Source organism: Lissotriton vulgaris, chromosome 9 (assembly GCF_964263255.1).
Source record: "Lissotriton vulgaris chromosome 9, aLisVul1.2, whole genome shotgun sequence".
Taxonomy (NCBI): Eukaryota; Metazoa; Chordata; class Amphibia; order Caudata; family Salamandridae; genus Lissotriton; species Lissotriton vulgaris.
In genome coordinates, this window is record NC_141697.1 from 1135883706 (window position 1) to 1135896702 (window position 12997).

Sequence of the window (12997 nt, forward strand, 5' to 3'; positions counted from 1 at the left end):
CCCCAATGATAGTGTTGGGCCAGATTACACAGTTAACTGTTATGCATGCTCTGTATGTACTTAAATGTAAACCATTGTGTATACGCAAATAGATAAGCCTTAAACAAGAGACAACTCAATTAGGTGCTACCCATGTATATTACATAAATGCCCAAATAATTTGTATTCGGTCTACTCACTAAACAGTCTAATGGCTATGTTAAAACATGAGTCAAGAAAACAATCCCCTTTGGGTAGCTCAATCATATGACTCTAATACTCATACAAATAAATGATATCTCCGAAACATAAATAAAGCTAATCCTACAAATCCCAAAACCAGGAAGCTTAGTAGGGGTCTGTTAATCCTTAAGTGATTCATTATACATTCATAAAAAACTCATTATATCACATGACTTTATAAAAAGAATTCATTCATATATTTAAAAAACATTTTAAAACAATACAAATATCAATACACTTTTAAAAAATGCAAAAGGAAAAACATATTAAAAAAGATTTCTCAATAGGCCAAACAATATGGGAGAATATGCAAGAAAATTATTTCCAGTAAAAAAAAACCCTACTAGTCTGATACAGATAACTTGTTATTCAAGGAAACAACTTCTTCTATAATTCATTTGGTCTAACAAATGTCCCAAAGATCTGGAATGGGCTTTTTAAACAGGCATCGACTTGTTTCAGTGGGTACTGTTATTCAACAGCCACCTTCTTCAGGAAGAGAACAATATCTCCCAAATTGAAATCGTCATCTTTATAACTTCCAAATATGCTTTTGATTAAAAAGCAGGTTATTTCTTGGTTAAAAGTTGAGGGTATATACCTATATCCCTGTCATGTGGTTGCCACGAGGTTCTCTACTGACTTCATAATCCGCCCCTAATGTTGGGAAGAGGCTGTAGATACATCAAACCCCTTCAAAAGTACGGGGAAGAGAGTAGGGCACCACCTAAATTTAGTTCTTGGTGCTAGCATTAGCTCACAGCTCATTCCTGCAACTTTATAGATCGCTTCTGTCTTTTGCAAAGACCCCCCTTTTGTATCTCCGTTCTGCAACCAAAACATGGGGTATTCGCCTCCGTGAGGTTTTTTGACTCATGCATGCATACACTTTGGTGTTTGATGGCGTAAGTTACAGCAATGGAGAGAGTTCATTGTATTTATCCACAAGCATAATGTTTATTGATTCACCACTGCCGATAATGAAAGGTATCGAACAAACATTTACTTTCAGTGTAATCTTCAGACAATGTTTGAATTGACTGGTGCTTTGGCATGTCGATTTTTCTTTGGCTGAAGTTTTTCTTCACAAGCGGCCAAACCAACATGTGTATACTTTTCTGACGTAAACATTGACATGGCACAATCATTTTCATCACTTTCACTTGATACTAATACAGAATAACTGTTTGACAATGATTATTGTGACAATCGTTTCGTTCCGGTTTGTCTTAACTGATGTCACCACTAGGCCTTGTGGGTGTGCGTCGAACGTTGCTTCTGGAACTTTCTGACAGCCATTTTGTCTTTGAGCTGTAGTGCACTTAATTTTTCCTTCACCTTGCACACAGTTACAAAATGGCTTTCCTTCCCACAGCTTTTACATATCTGTCCAGAAATGGGACTTTACCTTTGCATGGAAACGAAAATCCACATCTAAAACACAACTTCGTTTTACATGTAGACATCACTTTGTGTCCTTCAGACTTTTGTTTTGGCTTACTTTTCAATATCATGACGGATTCATTCTGGGTACCTCCAACGTCCATGTCAGCTACTTGTCTATCAGCATGCTCTTCAGCTCCGGCAGCCATTAACACTTGCTCCAGACTAAGAGTTTCTCTCAGCATTTATCTTCTGAATGAATCTGACAAGCATCCGATAATAACTCTCAGACAAATAGCTTGTTCATCATTAATTTAATTGAACTTACAATGTCTAATGAGCGTGTTTGATCTCTCCACAAATTCATCAATGGTTTCACCAAATTTCTGATGTTCTTGGATGAAGATGTATAATTCTTAAACAACATGGTGCATTAAATTAAACTTGGAATTCAACACTACATTAATCTGATGATATGTGTCTTCTTCCTCAGTTCCCTGCATTTTCTTTATGACTTCTTTTACAGCATCACCAGAAAGATTTCTGAGACACTTGAAAATATTTTTGTTAGCAGTCTCTTCAAGTGCATCAATGAAATCATCAAATATCTCAATCCAATTGGTTCATTATTGTCAATATTTAGCTTTTTGGCAGAATTGAACCGTGGTGGTGGTTTCAGGAAAACCATTTCTGGGAATGATTGACATTGAGGGTGGAGCTCTCTCCAGCTCCCTTGTCTGTTCATCTTTAACCTGATTGTGTGGGCCGTCTCTACGGCCTTGGAATGTGCTGGCCTCTGGATCATCCTTGATGACTTTTGGAAAGTTGGCCTTTGTTTTTGCCTCCATTGGAAAAGCAGAGTTTCACTATCTCATACATGTTTGTGACCCTTCCCATTGTAGCCCACTTATATGTTCCTGTTGCGCCTTCATAGCCCTTCAGTGGCCTTGACAAGACTCAGCAGCATTGTGCTCTGCCTGTGTTGCGGCGCTTGGCGCTGAGGTCATAACGGCTAACTTTAATCAGGTTCTGGTGAGTAAATAACTGTCTTATTCTTTGGCATCTCTTTTAGCGTACTTTGTCTTAAAACTAATTGTAATATTTATCTTGCAATTGGTGATTGTCAATAACTGCTCTTTGAAAATATGTTGGTATCTGCCTTCAGCATTAACACTCTGATCGAGTATGACTGTATATAGTGTAGCTGTGTGGTACCTTTATGTATGGTCTGACCAGCAGGTTCTTGGTTACCCATATGTAGATTTCTTTGTTTTCAACTTGTTTACAGCTGATGGAGTTACCCTTAGTCTCCACATGCATTAAACATCGGTTCCATACTTTGACTGCAGCACATGTGGCAGTTGCAAGCAGTTTGCTTGGACCACATCAAACTCTCTGGGAGAGGACTGTTGAGCTTCAAGTTACTTATCCCCTAACTCATCACCAGTTGTAGCCTCCTCCCCAGTCTGGGTACCCGCCAATGACAAAATAAGAGAGAGGGGTCCTCCTCACCAAAGGGACAGGGCACCATGAAAGTGACACTTCTGTTAAACGCAAGATCCCTTTGGGCTCTTTTTTAGCATCCGCAAACACAATACTATCCTCATACACACCACCTTTAAGCATAAAATATTCAGCTAGTAGACACCGAGTGATAACCAAAACAACAATATAAAAATTATAACATACCATGCATTTTATTATTCACAATCCTGATAGGATTCAATTATTAAAGACATTTTAAAAAACATATAAAGTTCAATTATGCCAATTCAAATGTACACATCAATGGAAAATATTCCATAAAAAATTATCTAAAAGTGCATAGTTCAATTATTGCAATTCAAATATCCATATCAATTGAAAATGTACATAGAAACAATAATCTGGGAGCAATTATCATACCAATAAAAAAATATATATGAGAGACTTATTCAATCAACAGCAACCCAAGCCCATATCCTTTACAATTGATCGCCACGGTTAACCATTTAGCTGTGTTGTTGTATAAACCACGGCAAGACTTGGGCGCTTGATCAAAACAGAGCGGCGCCATTCGGTGGTCTTGTATAATTCCCCACGTTCTTCAGGCTTTGATATATTTGTTTAGTGTCTCCCAACACAATCTAAAAAACACATTGCACAGGCAGATTACTATTTAATCAGCATCCTTTGTTGATAACCAAATTACACATAAAGTGTCATTTTCTATAGTGCTTCTAGATTAAAACCTAAATACAAAACAATTTATAGTTACATGTCATAACAACATTTATACTATAGTTTTGGTTCACAGTTGGTGTAAAAAACTAGTCATTCCTCCATTCAATCTCTACACATACAATACCACACAAACTTTTTTAGATATCAACAGGGGATTCTACCCACCCAATATAAAAGTGCTTCTATTGCAATGGGGGAAACCATTTCCTCCCAAATTACGCGAGGGCTGCTTTTCTTTTTTAGACACAGCGCTGTATTGTAAGGGAATTACACACTAATATATTCACCCTACTCAGCAACAATCCCATCTAGGCGAGTTCATCACACTGTGTACCCACCAGAAGTATTGGCATGATGTAAGTTCTAAGTGGGGGAAAATATCTTTTCCTCAACTGGCGTAGACAACTAATTCTCTCAATGCCCCGCAATCGAAGGGGAAAGGTGCCACTATGTTTTCCCTGTAATGACAACAATGATCTCCTTAGGAAAACATGTTATATAGTGTTCCTATTTCTTATATATCCTTATGGAGAAAGCTTACCACTGTACCTTTTAAAATTCTTTACTGGTTAACAACTGTGGTCTAAAAAAGCTTTATAAAGTGGGCCAAACATGGCTTGTACCCTGTGGAAAATATAAACAACAAAATACTCTATCATTCTATCTTTGGGGTATAATAATCAAAATTTAACCCCCCCCCAAAAATGTTTTATATAATAAACCCATTGTACTACCTTAGTAAAAAAAACAATGATCTATGGCCAATGGAGCTGTGGCACAAAGGACAATGTGTTCCTAGTTTCAAGCAATCTTGTCCATCGTTTTAGCTCAGTAGATTCAGGCTTTATAATTTTTATACAAAGTGCCTAGGCGGAAGGAGTATAAAAATGTTTATTTTAAATGTGTTTGCACATTCATATTTAGCTGAAACTCCCCAATATCACCCAGCAGCTGCTGCATTAAAAATCTAAGTAGGCATAATCTATCGTATACCAACAATATTATATCTATATCGCCTCAACTGGGATTTCTGCAGTCTCTCCCCCCTCCTTTAAATGGTTGACGCCCTGTTTTCCCTAGTTAGTCTAGTAGTATATCGTAATACTGATGATCCCCCTAGTGCAGCCAGCGCAACCGTTCCTTTAAAGCATGGGACCCTTTTGCCAAAAAATGCAGTTTGTAAATTCACCCCCGCTATATTAAACATGTTGCCCTCATTCTGAGACCGCCCCACTTCACCACGAGCTTGCCTAATTTCTTACCGGGACCAAATGAGTTGTCTGGCGTGCTCCTGCTTCCTGCAATCCAGTCAAGTGAGAAGCCTTTGAGCACACGTTCCCGTTTTTAAATACGCCGGCCCGCCAATGATTGAAGAAGTGGGGAAGCGTGGCTCAATGGTTAGAGCGGCAGACCCTGATGCAGAGGTCTGGCCCGGGACCAGGGTTCAATTCCCACCTCGGCGGCTCTTGGACTCAATCTCCCCGGACCTGATAATTCTCGCCTCAGTGCCTAGTCTAATCATGGGTCCCACTCTGTGACTCTGGGCAATAGCTTGCTTAATCCCACAACGGCCCCAGCAGCGCTTGGATGCCTGGCTTCGGCTTGGGGGTGCCCAGGAGTAGACATCTCACAGGAAAGCTAGGAAGGGTTCCACAGCGGTATGAATGCAGCGCTACGAGACCTCAGGGTAGAATTGCGCTATATAAATACAAACACATTTACATTTACAATGACTACACCACACATGGAGCTTAGTATTACATGTCTTTATTAATAACTGCTAAGTCAACATTCCAAAGCAACCTTCAATTCAATCCACTCAAACACTTACATCCCAGTTCTGTGGAGTCCATCAGAAGCCAAAAAGTATCTATCATTTCGAACTTGCAAGACACTACACTTGGGACGTAGAAAATTTCCAGAAAAAAAGTGCCTTGAGTATGGCAGGGGAAGGGAGCATCGCTGATCCGATACAATTCACAGTAACTCCCACCACATTCTTCTCTGGAGCAGCAAATCTTGTTCAGCAGCTCCTCGCAAAATCGGTATTTAGCCTCTGGGAGACCTCTCCGGCTAAAGCCTGCAGCTTTGTCTCATTGAATACTCTTGACTTCAAAAAAATAGACTAAATCCAATCATAGAAATCTTCACAACAACTTCGTCCAGTGGCTTATCAACAACAATGCCACTTCCTCTGACACTGCCGGCTGTTAAAACTCATGCATCTTCTGCAGTGTGTGCTTCATGCACAATTTCCCTTACTCATTATCATAAGATGAATGCCTAGGCATACTCTCACCACACTCAAAAATCAGTATGCCGCATTCCCTTTTAGTTCCAAAGGGCTAGGTGTCCATTGCTGTCCCTTCCACTCCATTGATACCCATCCTGCTCCATTCTCCTCCTAATCCCACCCTCCTTCCACACCTTTATCAGGTCAGAAAAGGCGCAACTCAAAATCTCACAAGATCTCGAGTGTCCGTGAGATTTGGAGGCCAACTTGGGGCATGGAATATAAATACCATGCCCTAAGCCTCAGACCCTTGCTTGGCCCACACCTACCTGGGAGAAGTATCTTCCTGTTCCAACTCCTTGTGATGCAGCACCCACGATGGCCCAGGTGGAGTTCCAGACCTCCAGCACCCTCGTTTCTTCACTCGACTGCACATCGCCTTAAGAGCAGAAACTTGCAAAAGAAAAAGAAAGCTGCAAATTGCAAACCACTCAAACTACAGCGCTTCACAACACGACTAAAAAGGTCAGTGCACTGCATGCTTTACATAGCAAGGCAAGAAATGTAAGTCTTCAATCCAGAACTTTAAAAAGAACAAGACAGTTTTGCACATCTATGCTATGAATAAGTTGAACTTGACCACATGTATTCCTGTAGAGTAATAGCGAACAACAGACATTAATGAAGCTAACAAGTAGTACTTTTATGAGTAAATACTCAAACTCGCAATAGCAGTTTTTACATAATGATGTTACATAATGATTACAAGGACCTTATATAATGATTGCAGTTGAAATGCTGATTGCTGTACGCATTTCCCTGTTTACTAAGATGTACAACTCCCAATCTGCAAAGAACTGAGGAAGCCTATTTCTGTCCTTCTCCCTTCCAAACCCCATTTCCCTTGAAGGCTAATCAATCACACTTCTCCTAAATTTCAGGTGTGGAGGATTAGCCTACAGGTGAGAGGGTGGATAATCTTTATTCCTACGGTGCCTGGATTTCAGGTCAGTGAAACCTTAACAATGGCTGCCTTGCCTCACTGAACTTTACCTTCTCAGACATTTTTCTTCAAAAATTCTTTCAACTCAGAAGGTAAGCTGAGACCAGACCCAATCTACTTTGTGTATCTGAAATGCACTCCATCACAATCATCCATAATTTTCATGCGCCTATATGCTCACAGTTGGCGCTTTGATCTTTTGCTATTTTTCACTGGACCCTTTAAAACTTTTTTCCTCCAGTTCTACTGGTTGGATTTATTTAGTTTTGGTGTCAAATTATGTGTTACATTTTTCTCTATTGTTCTAAATTGGTCTGGGATATTACTTGTGTTGTGTTTTCACTTTAATACTGCATAAATACCTTACACATTTCCTGTAATTTAAGCTTGACTTCTTTTGCGCCAAGCTGTCAAAGTTTAACCACAAGTTAATTTAGATGGCTTTTTTGTGGTTCACCCTGACAGATATCGTGGTTGTTGCTTGAAACGTGTTCACACCTCCCTCAACCAGAATCCCAGTGTCCTACACTAACCCGCATATGCACAGACATTTGAGAGATTTTTAATCGTGCTCCACTACATGTCCTTGTCACCTTCGGGTCCTCCGCTGCTGGGTGTCCTATGGGCCATTAGAGCAGGTGACACAGCTCTCTCTCCGACCCTGAATATTAAAGCATGAAACTGAAGGCTGAAGCCTGAACAGTTTATAAACCATATGTTTGCACTACTCTTTCCCTAGCTTTCAAAGTCTTCCCTTTTCACCTCATTCTCTCCTAGATCATCAGAGTGTTTAGTAGGGGTGGTCTGTGAGGCTGCTGTTTACAGCTTACAGTGCAACGAGATGGGAGAGGATGATGTGACAGCACACGTGACATGCACTCCAGGGTTCTATAGGGGTGATGCCCAAAGCACTGTGGATTACCTTAATCGATGACGCCACAGCACACTACTTTGGGGGGTTGCACATGTCAGGTTCATGAGGCCACGACTGAAACTTACCCATTCATGGAGAGGCTGTCTGATTTCTGATACAGGTGCCTCTCTGCGCCTGCACAAGTCATAGGACAGATTAACTGCCTCATTCTGCTTGACCGTCGGTCAGGTTAGCATTCTTTTATATTATTTATTTTAAAACAGTTCTAATGTTTAATATCTTATATCAATAGCATAAAAATACATTATATTTAATAATCACATTTTTTATTCTAACAGTTGAAAAATAATTACAAAGCCAATTAAAAATGTAAACAATAATAAATACAATGATATTTCATTCTACCTTTTTTAACATCAACTTTATTTACAGAAATTCAAAAACGATATGATCATCTTCAATATTAAACCCTGTATTATTTTTCCAGTAACAATTAATTGACAAAGCTTCATAGTACCATACCTAACATGCATTTGCTCTGTTGTGTCATACCAGTTTAATGTTGGCAGCAAGAGAGAGAGAAAGAGACCTGTTATTCCATGGACTTGTGGCAGAATGTGGTTGTGAACATAGTTATGACATACATGAGAAAGTATTACTTCAACAGTACACATGACACTGTGATACCAACTATTTCCAACTTTAGTCCAGAACGTTATTTTATGGTTGTTACACTTGGCCATAGTGATTTTAGACAATAACATCTTACCTGGGTCTACCCTGGGTGCTCTATGTTTAGATGGGTACCATTAAACCAGCATATCTCCAATGGTGCAGGCAGAGGGTTGATGACATGGGCGCTTGAAAGGGGCAGTTGCCATATAAAAGTGGAGAAACATTTAAGTTAGATAGCACAAAGGAATGTCTGATATCTGTTGTATAAATCATTGCTGTCAGATCAAGAGACCAGACATATGAATGATGTTCCCCCATCCTACCCTACAACTTCTACCTACATACATATGTTATTTGTTGTCAGTGAAATGTCTAGCACATGAGGCTGCACAGTGCTCCAGAGGACCACGTACAACAGATATACCTGCTTCACTTGCAGTGTGTCCCCTGGTATCACATGGTTACATATGGTGTACCCGTTGGCATCATGTGGTTTGTGAGACGTAGTGTTGTCAGGGATATTGAGCAATCACTGCTTTGATCAGACCCAGATTAAGAAATGCAATTTGTACAAGCCATATATTACTACTAGTTGGTGTTCTGCCAGCTTGATACTGCCACAGTGAAGACATTCCATTATTTTGCTGAAAAACCCATATCACAGCGCTGCCTTGGGTAATAGGACACTGTCTGGTTCATGAACACTTACATTGATAGCACAAAACTGTCTATAAAGGTAGTATGTTACACCTTGGATGACAACATTTGAAACACACATATTTGTTAAGTATAGAACTAGGGATTGATGACAGCTGTGGTGGTCATGACAGAGATGTGTGGTGAGTGTGGACATCAATGACATGAATCTTATGAGGATACCCAAAACATAGCTGTGTGAAACATTGTATGCACTAGTTAGTATGCTAGTGTGTAATATTGAGGCATAGCTGAAGGTGACAGCGTACAAAACAATAGGGGTCCTAAGGATTTAAAAATGTGACAGGAGAATAACAATATAGACTACAATCAGTGCTATATTTTTAACAACGCCCAGCCGGACGTAAGTTTATTTCAGGAATAATGTAGAATCATGTTGGCCCAGAGAGGGGTCAAGGTTAGTAGCAATCCTGTACCTATCCCAAAAGGTTAGAAGAAACAAATCAAGATCAGGGAGATAGAAAAAGGAAACAGTTTTTCAGGCAAGAAAAAAGTTTTTGAGCCAGAAGGTGACTTGCAATTACTGTAAATGCAGTTTCAACAAATTCACCCTGCAGTGTCAACAATTTCAAATATACATGTTAAATCATATGCTACACTGCATATTGCGTCGACGTTTCGATCCCTAAGGGCTCATAATACACTGGGATCATCATCAGGACAAATTTACAATTAATGCCTGTATTAAATTACGAGAGCCTGTAAAAAAGGGGGGGAAAAGAATAAGAACAATTTTTAAGGCGTAAGCCTAAACCAGAAGATTTTTCAAGGAAAATTAACGCTCGACAAGGCACAGGTACAAATTAAAAAGGCCATTTGAACTCGCCAGTTTTTGACTAGTGTGACTGTGATATTTAAACCGTATTTACAAGTGAGAAAGTATAAAAACGGCGCAGTGACATGGGTGTCATTCATTGACAATTGTGCGAAACACATGCTGTGTCCGTAGTAAAATGGGGAAACCTTTGTTGCGTCGTGCGTGCTCAGTGATTAAGTGATTCAACAAGTGAAGTGGTTAGGATGAGACAGTGTCTATGGGCAGTCACCGGTCGATTGAGGGCAGGAAGTTACCTTTCAGGACCCGGAATTGAGGGTATGATGGCTTAGGATATTATTCCCGGTGCAGGAAGCTTGGTGCTGCTAGGTAAAATGAATTACCATTAATATTGCAGACACGGGTGTGTCGTGTCCTACTCGAAATTGCACTTAGGGGTCAGAGCTTACCTGGCGCTACTGAATGCAGTCGCCTTGAGTTGGAATAATTCTTCTGACCGGAGGAGAGGTATTTCCTACCGGTTTGCAACATCAGGTACTGTGGGATAATTAAATGTTGCCGTTAGTCTGGGGCTCCGAGTGGGTCGCTAACCGTAACTGCAGGCAGGAGAGAAGCTTACCTGGCTACAAGTAGTGTAGCCGTTTAGGCGGGGAGTCTGTTATCTCCCGTGTGAGGAAGCGAGGGATGTGTCCTTCCTGATGGGTCCTCGTGGTTGCTGGGGATTACAGTGTCAACATTAGCGGAGGAACTCTATGTGTGCAAGAGTTCTCTATTTAAACGCGTTCCCAGGAGAAAAAGAGAGGCTTACCTGGCTACGCTTGATGTAGCTGAACGGGGGGGGGGGGGGGGGAAGAGCTGGTTCCCTTCGTGAGGACAAAAATCAATTACGTCCACGAGGTAGCTACGGAATACAAATTAAGGAAGTAAGGGGACGAACTCCGTAAATGACGGAGTACTCGGGATAGCAGCGTTTTTAATATGGGCTTACCTTGCTTCTTGATTGAAGCGGCGGCGGGGCGGGTGAAGCTCGATGGACTTCTACCCCCTTCACTGGCAGCGCAGGTCCGCTGTGCTGAGAATGCTCATGGGCTAGGCTTAAGGAGCAGGACAATGAAAATGAACGAAGGACTAGTTTCAAGTGACTAGTAATTCGGCAGACACCTTGTAATGGTGAATTGGGCGAGTTAGCCATTACTGTCTTAGGGGTAATGCTTGGGCCTGTAGTTCCGGGAAAAGCGTAAACATATGACCCATATGGAGTGTAGGTTGCGCACTTTAATCTAGGAGGTGTTACATTCGTGAACGGGGACGTGAATTGTTTTGCCATTTATGTTAGGCGTGAGGGGTGACTTACGTGAAATAAAATTGTGCATAAAGAGCGAGTAGTGCAGGCCAGCCATGCTCTACAATCATACACTTATGAATTTGACAGAATTAAATCATCAATGGTTTCAAATTTTCAAAGTTTTCACACCGCATTAGTTCAGAGAAAACACATTATGTACACTGTTTATCCCAATGTTTGGAGCTGCATCAAGACACTTAGAAGAGTGAAGTCCAGTCCTCCGTGCGATTGAGTCCCTTGCGGATAGAGTCTAGTAATATTATACATTTCAGTGTTTGGAGCTGCATCAAGACACTTAGAGGAGTGATGTCCAGTCCTCCGTGCGATTGAGTCCCTTGCGGATAGAGTCTAGTAATATTATACATTTCAGTTCTTCTTTATTCAATAGGTGGGGCATGCTTCCCCCTCTTGGTGGAAGCTTCAGTGACTTCAGGACAGTCCAACGAATGTCATCCTCATTATGATTGAATTCCTGGAAATGTTCCACCAGTGGGGCGTTTGGCGTACGACACCTGATGCGGCTCCTGTGTTGGCATATCCTAGTCTTGATTTTCTGAGATGTCTGTCCCACATGATTTTTCTTACATGGACATTGGATCAAATAAATTACGTTGGTGGTATTACAATTTGTGAGTGTGTTGCATTTAAAGGTGACGTTATCAAAAACAAAACTTTTTCCTTCAATTGTGAAATTACAGACTGTACATCCACCACATTTCACGTGTCCAACTGTGGGGGACAGACCCCACGCGGATTCAAGAGTGGAAGAGTGGGTGGGGCTAGGAAGAGCTGCCCGGACCAGGTGGTCCTTCAGATTCTTACTCTTTTTGAATGCAAACAAAGGGCGTTCCAGATCCAAGATCCCTGCATTAATTACTGGCCAGTGCTTCAGAATCATTTTTCTCACACCATTGGAGATGGGAGAGAATGTTGTCACGCAAGCTATTTTGTCCTGCTTTATCTTTTGGTTAGGGACAAGGAGTGTCTCATGAGGGCGATACCACGCTCTTTTGAGAGCGTTTTTAACAATCTTTCTTGGGTATCCCCTATTTATTAGCTTGATCGCCAATGGGAGAAAGGTAAGGAGTCCCTCAGTGCCCTTGGATGGTTGCTTGAGTATTCTAGCAGAGGTGAGGGTGAATTGGAGAGGTGTATTGTCCCAGTTCTTACATTGGATGAACAACAACTGCCTGGGTCTCCAATTCACCCTCACCTCTGACAAAAACTCCATTAATTTCCTTGATCTGACAATACTACATCAGGACGGTGAGCTGTTCACAAAACTTTACAGAAAGCCCACAGAGAGAAATACTCTGCTAGAATACTCAAGCAACCATCCAAGGGCAGTGAGGGACTCCTTACCTTTCTCCCAATTTTTACGAATTAGGCGAAATTGCTCTCACAAGGAGGATTACTTCCGTGAAAGCACCACCTTGGCGATCAAGCTAAAAAATAGGGGATACCCAAGAAAGATTGTTAAAAACGCTCTCAAAAGAGCGTGGTATCGCCCTCGTGAGACACTCCTTGCCCCTAACCAAAAGATAAAG